Source organism: Triturus cristatus, chromosome 3_2 (assembly GCF_964204655.1).
Source record: "Triturus cristatus chromosome 3_2, aTriCri1.1, whole genome shotgun sequence".
Taxonomy (NCBI): Eukaryota; Metazoa; Chordata; class Amphibia; order Caudata; family Salamandridae; genus Triturus; species Triturus cristatus.
In genome coordinates, this window is record NC_140584.1 from 797,810,964 (window position 1) to 797,823,072 (window position 12,109).

Below are 12,109 nucleotides of genomic sequence, written 5' to 3' on the forward strand. Positions count from 1 at the left end.
CGTTTGAGTGACAGTGCACACACTGAAGGCCAGCGGCGCGTATGCGCATACTCGAGTTTGGGTTGTGACCAACCCAAACATGCGCACTGTCAGCCAGTCAGCCACTACTGGCTAGAAGAGCGAGGGAGGGGGACCCGAGAGGCCGAGGGTTGCTTCATGCAGCAGCCCCGGTCTCTCCTATGGGCGAGCCCTATCTGTGCCCACGGTGCTGTAGCCAATTCAGGTGCTGCTAATGTTGCAGCGTCTTCTTGATTGGCTGAGAGACACCGCGCAGCCTGCAAACCAGGCATTGGGTGCCACGCAAGGTATGGCCAATCACTGTGGCTTATGCGAACAGTGATTGGCCATCATCGTTAGCAGGTGCGCACTGGCAGTCCGTCGTCACCGCGCCACACACACCTCGTGGCGGTGTACACTGTGTGGTAGTGGTACTGGCTGGCTGCTGCTCCTGCTCGTGTTGCCAGGTGAGTTTAGAACTACTTCACTTTACTTAATATGTTATTTTAAATGCTTGGTTAAGTGAAGAATTATTCTTATCTTCCTCTTAAAAATAATAATTAAAAAATGCAATGGCACAAATGAAAGTGTTGTTATTTGAAAACCATGTCTAGTAAAATGGCCACCCGAGTGGATATCTATTTTTCAATTTACATTTTAATTGTAAGTGCATTTGTAAGCGTACGCCACATATATACATACCTTGCGGTCTCCTGATTATGCATGGGCCTCCGAATCACTTGCAATATTTGCCTAAGTTGCAGATTTGTATTGTCACTGACTGTTTGGAGAACTGTGTCACACTGAACGGGTCGGGCGGGGATAACCTGTTCACCTGGCGAGTACGTTTGGGGGTGAGGGGGCAACAGAGGCACATGGAAGAGAGAACAGGAGGAAGGTGAAGTGAGGGGTGGGGGCGCCTGAGAGGTAGTGGTGCACCGTCGCCGGGAGAGTTGAGGCGAATGCACGGGTGGGGGGGGGGGGGGGGAGGGGAAATGTTAGAGGGAGAAACAGTTAAAGAAAGGAAGGAAAGGTTGAGGTTGAGAAAAAAAATAAGAACCGCTTGTCAAAGGTATTGGGTGGGGTGTCAGATTTAAGCTGATAAAGGGAGAAAAGACAGGTGTCGGAGGTCAGAGAAGAACATGGTAGACGAGCAAGCAAAACAGGGTAAGAGAAGCGAGAAAACACCCAGAAGAGAGGCGGCGGGAGGGAAAGGAAAGAAGAAAGGGGAGAGGGCCCCGCCTTCTCCTTCCCGTGCCTCTGTGCGGCCGCAGTCCCTACAGGGAGCCCAACAGCGCCTTGAAGACCGAGTGACATTTCCTCTGCTGCTGGACACCGAGGGGCGAGGCGGGACAGGAGCCTCAACGCGCCCTGTGGTAAGAGGAGCACAGATGGGCGCTGTCCGCGTCACTCAGTCCTTTACTTTAAAATAGAGCGATCACGTATAGCTCCTAACGGTCTATGGACACCTCACAAATAAAGATCTGTGAGATTAATTTTTAATGCAGTCCCCCACCAGGTGCTTGTAAACACACATTTGTAGGGATTGAGTTAAATTCAATCGAAAGTTGCACGACTCCTTAATGTTGATACACAGTTTGGTATATATTACGATACTGAAAGTAACTACAGGTAATTTACAATGCAACAAATCCACGTATTGGTTATTGTGACCGTTTTCATGCAAAGAAATGCTTGCATTTTAAAGATGCCAAACTTGCTTTGTAATTTTGAATAAAAGCCTACCTAAAACGTTGATCTCTCATTATCATAGACATCAGTCAGTGGTCTCAGAGCTGGCAAAAATAGTGCCAAGAACACCGGGGTGGCACCGCATTCTTTATTTTCCATCCGTTTTTCATCATACTAACGGAACACTATTTTATTATTCGCTATTAGTGAAATAAAAAAAATGGCGCATACTTAGCTGGACCGAAACCTTTAGTGGCAGATGCGATTAGTAAATATGGTTTAAATGCATGTTGTGTATGTGCTGGGGGCAGTGTGTTTATGTGAGGCGGCAGTGTATGTGTAAGCATATGTGTGTGAATGAAAGTGAGTGAGTTGGTGACAGCTAGTGAGTGACAGAGGACCAGCCGCGGTGCGTCCTATTCCTGATTATCCCGTAACACCGCTCTCAGTTAATCCTTCCCAGGGACTTTGTGGGCTCCTTTTCAGCAGATTATGTCTAAAGAGTGGATCAGCGCATCTATTAATAAATGGGTGAACATCTTTTTGCAGCCTTGAGCCACAGATCACGTAATGACATTCTATGGCCAATGCATTGCAAAGCACTGCAATGCATAGATCATGGCTTCCTTCTCCTGTGCAGATTCCCTCCTCCTATGTTTTTCCTGGTATTAGGTTCTATGAAAAATTCAAAACCGAGTTTCTTCAGCTGTAGCTCAGCCTATCCGGGCTTGCCTGTGCACAATTTCCATGATTTACCTTTAGAAGGGCATCAATATTTTAAACTTAAAGATTCTTTACATTTTTACCAGTACAAACTTGGACTTAGCTGGATATGTATCACAAAGTTGCTTTGGGAAGGCTTCTCTAGATATCCAGTACGTAATGAGAACTTTACCAGACTTTTGCCTCTAAGCCAGCAATTTGCAGCACAATATGGTATCTGTCCAGCTCAGAATAAATGTGTCATGGCACTCAGCCGCATGTATTGCTTCAAATGGAAATATAGAAGTATAAGTACTTATTATCCCTAGTACTTGTTTGCTCCAGCAAGTTCTGGTACTTTCTTGGTAAAATTACTAACTGTTTTACAAACCAAAAGCAGTGGCAGACAAAAATACGTCATAATAATATTGTTATCTTTTCATTTTCAGCACCTGACAACCTGAAACATTACTGCATTTTGGGGCAATTTTCCAGCAAACAACAAGAGGACCCCAACCTCCTTTGCTGCTCTCTCACCCCACCCCGGCTACAACCCAGCAAACACCAGTGTTAAAGGTAAGGAAACTGATGCTATATATTTTTTTACATGGGAGTTAGGGATATGTTTGTATGTGGTCACCCTCAAGGCCCTCAAGAAGTGTCTTTCAGTGCCTCCAGCAACCACTATGGCACAGAGAGGCAGGAGGCAGTACGGCTCTATTTTTAGCAGTCATTTGAGATGTATTAGGATAATGCACAAGATATATGTATAATGTATTTATACTGTAATTTGATATTATTGCACTGCACCTTATACGTTGTACTTTGATTATTGACAGGTTTCTTTAATATATATATATATATTGGTAAGGCCAGCAACACACCATCATGAATACAGTACAAGAGCTGATTACAAAGTCATTCCAGTCACGGCCACTTGAACAAAAACTACAGATAAAACAATTAGGACCTCATCAGCCTGAAATAAACCTACAGCAAACTACCCAGGACAGAGGAAAAATGTCAAAACGTACATTCTCAAATGCCTGGTACACAAAAGCTGATTGGCTTACAGGGTGCCCTATAAGAAATTCTCTGTTCTGCTTCCCCTGCTTGCTGTTTGGCGGTGACTTTTCTTGGACACGGCAAGGAATGGTCGACCTGAAGCACATCGCTGAAAAAATAAAGAAGCATGCGCTCACAAGAAATCATCTGGAAAACCTGACAAGACTGGGAATGTTGGGGGAAGACGCACCAATTGAGCAGCAGATAAATGATGCGTATCGCAAATCCATTCAAAAACACAATGAAGCTGTTGATAAGAACAGACAAAATCTATCCAAGATCATTGATTGCATTCGTTTCTGTGGCGCTTTCGAACTGGCATTGCGAGGCCATGACGAATCAGAAACTTCCTCAAAACCTGGGATCTTCCGAGGCCTAGTGGATTTAATGTCAACCATAGACCAGGATTTGGAAAGACATTTAGCACATGCTACAGTCTTTAAGGGCACCTCTAATACAATACAAAATGAACTCCTTGACTGTATGCTCGAAATTATAAGAAGCCATATTGTGCAAGAGTTGCGAAACACAGACTTTGTGGCTATTCAGGCTGATGACACCACTGATGTGTCCACTCAAACACAGTCCGTGTTAGTGTTTCGGTACCTTGACAGTGACAGAAACGTTGTGGAAAGATTTGATGGCTTCACGCATTTAAGTGACACTAGTGCAGCAACCATCACTGAAGCAATACTGTGTCAACTGGACTTAATTTTCCCGGACCTGCCTCAAAAACAAAAACTTATCGCACAAAGCTATGATGGTGCATCCGTAATGAGTGGAAGCCTTAGTGGAGTTCAGAAACGAATTCGAGATGTGTACCCTAATGCTCATTTTGTGCACTGTTACGCCCACCAACTCAATCTTATTATGCAACAGGCGCTATCAAAGATCAGAGAGACACGAGTTTTCTTTCAGGATATCGGAGGCATAGCAGCATTCTTCACACGTTCCCCCAAAAGAACAGAAGCCCTTCATGAGATTGTGGACAAAAGCGTACCAAGGGGATCCTCAACTCGTTGGAACTTTCACATTCGTACAGTCAACTTAATCTTTGAACAGAGGGAGGGCCTTGAGAAATGTTTTGTCGCCATAGCATCCAGAGCAGACTTTGATCACACAAGTCAGAGTGAAGCCCATGGCTTTATTAGAACACTACAAGACAAAGAGTTTCAGTTCTTACTGTTTTTATTTCATGACATAATGATTCCTGTTGATGTGTTATACGATCAGTTGCAAAGAAAAGACCTAGATACTGTCTCTGTGAAAGCCAATACATCTGCATTTGTACAACAGATTATGAAAGTGAGAGATGGGGTTGAAGATTTAGAGAGCAAACTGCCAGAGCATTCTATTTTTGCAAACCGCAGACAAAACATCACCTCTCTGGTTCGAATTGGAAAGGAGATATGTGACATTGTAATTGTGCAGGCGAAAGAACGTTTTTCATTCACAAAACATTTGGTGAGTGCGACTTTATTGCAAAGTAAAGAGTTTGCACAATATGATGAATCCTTCCCTGAGCGTGCTCTGAATCAGGCAGTGGAAGCATATCCTATGCTCAAAAAAGAGCAGCTGAGAACTGAGTTAACTGTACTCTACGGAATGCCTGTGTACCGGAAGGCCACAAGCGCCTTGACTTTGCTGAGTTTAATTCATAAACTGCATATGGAAAACTCACTTACAGAGACAGTGACTTTACTAAAAATTGTGATTACGACTCCAATGACAACAGTAGAAGCTGAACGATGTTTTCAGCCTTAAAGCGCATAAAGACATTCCTCAGGAACACCATGCTAGAGGAAAGACTAAATGCTTTGGCGATGCTATCTGTAGAGAGCAAGCTAGTCCAAAAGATACCGGACTTCAACATGAAAGTAATTGACAAGTTTGCTACACTGAAAGACAGACGTGCGGATTTCATTTACAAAAAGTGAATGCTGCTACTTGTTTGTTGAATACAAGTACTTGCGTGGACCTATGTGAAGTGTGTGTACAAAGCTCAGCTCAACCAGAATCACGGTAACAGCGCATTGCGCTGCCTCTTTTATATTCAGTATATTGTAAGACTGTTTTTCTTCCCCCGCCTTTCCTTGTTTTGTTTCCCTGTTTTCCCCTTGCGTGCCATTCGTTACTCTAGAGTCTAATAGAGTCGGAAGGCCGTAGGGGAAGACTGTGGACTTTTCTTCAAGTTCCTGACGCTCCTGCGGAACGAGCCTGGCAACCATTGCACTGCTGTGCAACTTCTTCTACTCTTAGAGCTGAGATTTCCATGAGTCTTATAGTCTGAATTCAGCACCTGAGCATAATAGGACAGAATGTATGAAGCTCTGTGGTAATACTGAATAAGCAGCTACCTATGTTATGCCATCTATTAATGTAATAACTGCACTTTCACAATTGCTTTATTAACCTTCCTGCTTTCTCAAATTTGCTTGAAAATGAACGATTTTTCTTCTTTTTTTTCAAAAGTTTCTTGGGGGGGTAACCAGCCCAAACCCCCCTTTTGGGGTTCGGGCTCGCTCGCTGCGCTCGCTCGCTACGGTGCTGTATGCTAATTCGTTTGCGCCCACCACTTGAAAATCTCACCCACCGCCCCTGGTTAGAGGTGAGCAATAGGAAAAGCCAAGCCCGAGCTGAGCCATGGATATGGACTGGCTCAAAGAGCCCGCGTGCGAGTTGAGCCATGAAAATATTTGACATGTCCATCATAAAACAAACATCATGCGAAGATATCAGAACGCCACTTCAAAATTCAAAAAAGTTTAGTTCCTTAACATGTGGAAGCATTTCACCTTGACACATCTGATTATTTCACTGCATTGAAAGACATATATTAAAAGTGATCGTTTTTTTTATATATGAACCTAGAAACATTTCAGCTCCACTACCTCCCTGACAACAGTGCCATTGTTGAACTAAGAGGTAAGCCAGTTGTGCTGTGTTCCCTGTATGGGGCTTAGAGTTTTTATTAAACATAGAGTAACATTATAGTTTATTAAGACAGACATGAATTTTTTGTACAGTGCACAACCTGAACTGACGTATTTGAAAGTGCTCTCAGAAGAGTATATGAAGAACAAGCATTGGCATAGCCAATAGGTCTCGCCTTTGGGGCCTTATAAGTGTTTAGCCAGAGCTACTGACTTTGCCAATGTCTTTCAGCTGTTCTGTAGGGAAGTGTGGCTGCTGTGCAGCTTGCTGAAAAGTTTTAATAAAAAAGTGTCAGAAGCATTTTTGTTACCTTATATATGACCAAGAAGGCATTATGTACAACTGAACGACCATATTAAAAAAAGTATTTACAATAAAAAATGTCCTCAGTTTTCTTTTGTTCTTGCAATGCTGGCAACTTGTTTCTGCCTATTTCAATGGTTGTTTTTAAAGCTTTTTTTTGAGGGGGCATAAACAATCGGAGGGTGAAGGTTGGGAACTAGTACCTGTATTATAACACTAGCAGCGGCCAGATGCTAGGGGAGAATCAACAGATGCCAGATTCCGAGAGCAGGCTGAGGTGGTGCTGAGGGATGCTGAGGTGGTGGTGGTGACTCGTGCGGCGACAATGCTGAGGTGATGCTGAATGATACTCAGGTCTTGCTGAGCGATGATGATGTGGTGGTGTACTAGTGCAAAGGCGATGCTGAGTGATACTGATGTGGTGCTGAGTGATGCTGTGGTGGTGCTGAGTGATGCTGTGGTGGGGCTGAGTGATGCTGTGGTGGGGCTGAGTGATGCTGTGGTGGGGCTGAGTCAAGTTTGCGCTATAATTATGCGGGACAGGCAAGCGGGTGTGGCCTAATGTAATGTAATCGGCCAATATCAGGTGAAAGCACTACGTATTCACAGCTCAGGGAGTGCTTCTTCTTATGACAAATCTCCTAATATCACACCCGTTCCGGCTAGGGCTGCGGATATTAGAACTGGGTAACTAGGTTAGAATCTCGGCTCAGGCGCAGCATCTTGTGATTCCGTGCAAATCGCTTCGTTACACTGTGCTTAAAAACTGTTGTGTAAGGGGAGCCGACTTCCCTGTGAAGCGCTATAATGCCCTTGCTTCAAGTTTGTGCTATAATTATGCGGGACAGGCAAGCGGGTGTGGCCTAATGTAATGTAATCGGACAATATCTGTGAAAGCACTAAGCCCGGGATTTGTGTGCACGCGCTAAAAGGATCTGTTTTCAATTATCGTCCCCGTGTCTGGGCACGATAACTGAAAACAGATGTGGCCTGTGCGGGTAACCAAAAGCAATAGGCCGTGGGCGGAGCAAAGGCGGGTCATGCACCCGCCTTTGCCCAATTGCGTGCTGTCTTTCTTAGAAAGACGCACACAAAGCCCAATAGCCTGCCACGAAAACAAAACCACATGCACGAGCGTGTGGTGAGATTTCAAAAGCCCTTACATAAAGTCTTCGCCAGAACAGCGCATGCGTGCTGTTACAGGCTCGACCTAAAAAGGAGGCTCTGCAAAATAAAATATTCACTTCCCTTTTTTCTCCTTCTTATTTCTTTTTTCCTTCTTTCCTTCTTATTTCTTCTTTCTTTATTTTACACAGAATATTTTCTATTTTTTATTATTACTGTATTCTGTATTGTATTACGGTTGTATCTTATACTTATATCCAATAAACTTTCTTTAAACTTAAAAAAAAAAAATATTCACCTGGGATAACACACAATTTGATCAGGTAAGCGGACATTGATCTCAGGTTTTTAGTTTTCACATTCTGCAATTAAGCCACTAGAACGGTTATCTCTCTTGCCTGTTTTACATCAAAGGTTAATGCTTTGCCTTTCATCCTTGGAACATAAGATTAGAGCATGGGTGGCAGGCAGAAGCTACAAGACATCTCGGCTCATTATGGGATCGAAGGTCCAAGAGGACCTGAGCTGAGGCACAGCTAGGCATCTGGCTTCAGCCTTCAGTGGCTAGCGCACCTCTGTTAGTAGTACGAGTAGTCCCAATCCCACTAAGTGTTGACAGAGGGAAGACAAACCTCCAGGACACCACAAGTGACCATCAAATACATTTGTCTCACCAACACCATAAGAGATAAATGTTATTTTGGCCAGCTGTGTACAAAACCTGGAATTCCTCTTCTGGCAACCAAGAAGTGTCACCCAAAGTTCATTCATAATTGACCCAATGCCATTCATCCTAAATAATTTTACCAACACACAAGAAGCTCCTGGCAAGACTGGGAAGCCCACTCACAACATCACAGAATATAAATATAAGCTTGCCATCAAAATGATTTGGCTAATTCTAACAAAGCCCTTAGGCATTGTTGTTAACCTCAACAATGAGCAAATCAACCTAACTAGATACTTTTACAAGGCATTGACAAATTACTTCTATCACAGAATACCTTAATTAATAATTCCCATAGTCATCACACCAGACCTTCAATTCCTCACATTGCTCCAATGACATGGACAGAAAACATAAGAAGAAGCTGAACACAAAAGAACTATCAAAAATACAAAAAGAGGTCAAACCACACACCACCTTCCCGAGCCTCTGCATGAACAAGCATACATGAGCAATCCCAAACTTCTGCATAGAAAGTTCACTGTATGTCAAAGCTCAGTGAAGATTTCAATCCCTTCTCATAGACTGATCAAACGACAAACTCAATAGCGCTGCTAGCACAGTAACAGAACCTCTTGTCCAGCAGTAAACAACATCTAAACTACAAGGAAGATCAACAGCAAGAAAGACATCTGACTTTTTATCTAATGCTCCATTACAGAATGTTCCTGCTTCTATCCAGCACAGTAATTGATGATACCACTTCCCAGGAACATGGACCTAATATACAGTGCTTAATTTGTAAAAAAAAAGTTCCAAGGCCCTCGTCAGTAGGACCCTGTAGCTTGCACCACCCATTTCCCCTGCTAGTGCTGCCAATGACAGCCCCAAGAGAACTACAAACCATCATACTCCTACAACTGTGACAATTCAAACAATTCAAGCCCCCCAAAGGTACATGAATGGTTTGGGCGATAGGTCGTAGTCATTTTAATGTATATTTAATTAATAAACAACTGTTATTATGCTCACCTCTGAATTAGAGTAACAGCGTCACCATGTAGCAGGCTGTCATTAGTACTGGTGTTGACAATTAAGTGCTGGTGCTGACCATCTGCTGAAGTTAAGCCCTGCCAGTATATCAACCACAGAACTATAATGATCCTGCCATGGCTGGACCAATGACTACAGGCCACAGATCTCAGCAGCAGTCACTCAGTATAAATACCCATCTCACTGGCATTTTAGAAATCAACACTGGAGCTGATGCCCGAGCCACAAAACATTTCTAAAGCAGAGGGCCTTGAAACAATAAGACATCCCATTGATTACAGCAGAAACTGCATGATAACCCCATGCCAGCAAATGTTACCTGATAGCCAAATCGGGGAAGATAGTACACGGTAGAGCACAACTCTAAGTGAATAGAACAATTCAGTACCTACAAAGGCCACATCCAAGTCTCATAGGAAAAAGAGTAGAGTCCCTTAAATGAGGGAGTGCCAACAGCTTGGTCCTTGTGTCCACCTTCCAAATCTCCACAATTGAGGTAGAAAAGGGAATGCATCCTGTACCAACACACTCAAAACACCTATTATCCCTCTGTCCTTTAGAAATATCCACAGAGGAGACCTTTCCTTATTAGTGGGCCTTTTCACTGAAGTGCCAACCACTCTCCGCAGAAATCGAACTCCTCCACATATAACCCCACATCACCTGTAGAGACAATCATATGGGCCTCAGCCGAAAACTTAGCTTTGAAGTTACTGGCATTCTGACGTAAAGCAACCTGTGGGCATCTTGAGAGGAGAAGTATGGTAACGTATTGACTGGAGTGGTGTAACAGTCCTGAGCGTAGGTGTGTGCAGTGCTACATACCCATTATGTTGCCCTTTGTCCATTACAACTATAATAAGGTGCTTTCCCCTGTAGTTCTGAACATCTGCGGTCTCTCGAGCATCCAGCATATACATCAGTGAATGATACTCCTTGTGAAGAAGTGGACACCCCAAAGATATGTAGATAATGGCTAATGCCACTCTTAGCTGTGTTCAGGGAAACACATACAGAGTCGCCCAGATCTAGTTGGCGAACACACGAGGTATGGAGGGGTCAATAAAAGTAGAATGTCACTTAGGACCCTGGGATCTTATCAACCTGGACTTCTAGGCAACTTTGACCCCTGTCATTGTCTTGGGCAAGAGGAACGGTCCTGGTAGACAGAAGGGGCATTAACAGCATCTTGGAAGAACTCTTTCACTTCCCTTTGTCAAAAGAAAACTGGCACAGGATGTTGGATATCCACGACTTGCTACTTAAGACAACTGGGTTTTATATGGATGACCCCCAAGACGTGTTATTACCCACCCAGGTAAACATTAAGGAACCTAGTGTGAACTGCATGTTCGACCCTGTTCTGTGACACTCCCTGTGTGCAATATCACCCATATCTAAGGGCCGTCCCATTCTCAGGGGCTGTACAGAGGGATCAGGCCCTCCCAAGGTATCACCTGCGGCCTCCATGAATAGGGCCCTCCATAACCATGAAGGTGCAGGTCTTCTGTGAGCACACTGGCCTGTGAGGGGGGATTACCAGACGTGTGACTGACGTTGCTCCAGCTCTTCTGGTCAGGAGATCTCCAGCCTCTCCAATAGGCCAGTTCTCTGCTGAGTAATTAGTTCGCTGCAGGTATTGGAAACAGAGAAAGAAAAGTATCCAGATCTGTTGCACTCCCCACTCCTTAAAGATCTTAAAATGACCTGCCCAAACGAAACACAGATCTTATTCTTGAACTGGGTCACATGGTAACATCTCTTTATTCGTAGGTGTGCGGTTCAACATCTATTGTGCAGTAGGTGCAGGGGAATACCAATATTGGGAACTAAGAATCATGCCATGAACAAGGGATCTTTTTGACCTCCTCACACTTACTCGACCGTAATAAATATGGCACTGACAGGGGTAGCCAATACCCTGAACGATTAGTGTCAAAATAACTTTATTGAGAACCAAGAACCACATTACGGATAAACAATATTTTCACCATTTTAAACAATTGTTTACATTTTTTCAAGAACCAAGAACTTATCTTATAACTTCATTGTAAATAACTAACATGGCATGTTTAAAGGAGTCATCTGAATGTTGGACCTCCTCTTCTATACTATTATTAGTTATTTGTGTCGCAATTCCTATCACAGATACCACTGAAGAATAACGGCATCCCTTCCAAACCCTTTGTTATTTTCTGAGAAGCGAAGCTTTATTGCATATAAATTCATGCCTAGCAGTGATCTCGAATGTCCGCTTTCTTCCTTTTCTATGATTGATTCTGCCTCCTTAAAAAACCCCGGCCTGGTAACACTCTTTACAATACCGGGTAAGAAGAGGCAGCGACAGAACAAGCCGCTTATTCCCGTCACAAAGGTATTGGTACCAGCACACGAGGACGCCGCCGAAGAATCGTAATGTATAAAATCTTCTAATACCTTTTCTCTTCTGTTTCCTGTCTCCTTATCACCTTTAAGAGCGAGAACGACCTCTTTACCCGATGTAACCCTCGACTAGAGGATACAAGGTATTCTTTCTTCTTTTCAACCGTTGGCAGTTTTTTATTTGTTGAC

General features: G+C 43.6%; 1 protein-coding gene and 1 long non-coding RNA gene across 4 annotated transcripts in view; one reads left to right on the plus strand and one right to left on the minus strand.

Annotated features, from left to right (window-relative positions):
* Positions 1-12,109, minus strand: part of PARD3B (par-3 family cell polarity regulator beta) — a 2,086,630-nt gene that overhangs the window by 268,216 nt on the left and 1,806,305 nt on the right. The gene's annotated exons all lie outside the window — the stretch shown is intronic.
* Positions 11,853-12,109, plus strand: part of LOC146858169 (uncharacterized) — a 31,147-nt gene continuing 30,890 nt past the window's right edge. For 2 of the 3 annotated variants that reach the window (XR_014980000.1, XR_014980001.1), the window contains exons 1-2: positions 11,873-11,912; positions 12,014-12,063. This is a non-coding gene — a long non-coding RNA (uncharacterized LOC146858169). Of the gene's footprint in view, positions 11,913-12,013; positions 12,064-12,109 lie in introns of all 3 variants that reach the window. The other variant, XR_014979999.1, reaches the window with a different exon arrangement.